Source organism: Hippichthys cyanospilos, chromosome 19, assembly GCF_059441005.1.
Source record: "Hippichthys cyanospilos isolate Australia breed blue-spotted pipefish chromosome 19, RoL_Hcya_1.0, whole genome shotgun sequence".
Classification (NCBI taxonomy): domain Eukaryota; kingdom Metazoa; phylum Chordata; class Actinopteri; order Syngnathiformes; family Syngnathidae; genus Hippichthys; species Hippichthys cyanospilos.
In genome coordinates this window covers 5,145,161-5,145,804 of record NC_142387.1, presented here as the reverse complement: position 1 = coordinate 5,145,804, position 644 = coordinate 5,145,161, and positions in this window count along the sequence as shown.

Here is a 644-nt window from a genome sequence, read left to right as displayed (position 1 = left end):
ACTGACTTTGCCTGTCATCTTGGCGTGATGTCATCTTAATTTGCATATCCAGATACATGAATGCAAAGGATCAGATTCACAAATCCAAAGGAGAGATTCATGCAAAGATGTGAAGTCATGTCTCGCGAGAGTCGTACTCATTTGAATGGTGAAACACGCATTTGTCTTTTTTTTTTTTTACAGCAATTTTACTCCATACTCTCTCAAACACACCTGATTCAAATGATTAGTGTGATTTTCAAGCTCCTGTTTAGCTTGCTGATGAGCTAATCATTTGAAGAAGAGAAAACCGGAAAACATGCAGGATATTGGCCCTCAAAGATTGGAGTTGACACGTTTGCTTTAGTGTGTTTGCATTTTAATGTTTATATTTTTTTCAACTGTTTTAATCTTGCTGTGTGTGTGTTTTATTGTTGAGTTAGGTTAAAAACTTGCTTCCATTTGTTTTTTGTGATTACACTTTTTTCTGCGTTTTTTTTTTCTTTTTATAATGTTTATGGGTTTTTTTTTTTTTTTTTGCAGCTGTTTTTTATTTGTTCCGTTTGTAGACTACCGGTTAATGTGTTTAATCCCGTCGGCCACCGTATATGACGTAAGCAAGGCGTATAATCGACGTAACTTTAAATAAAATAGACCAATTACAG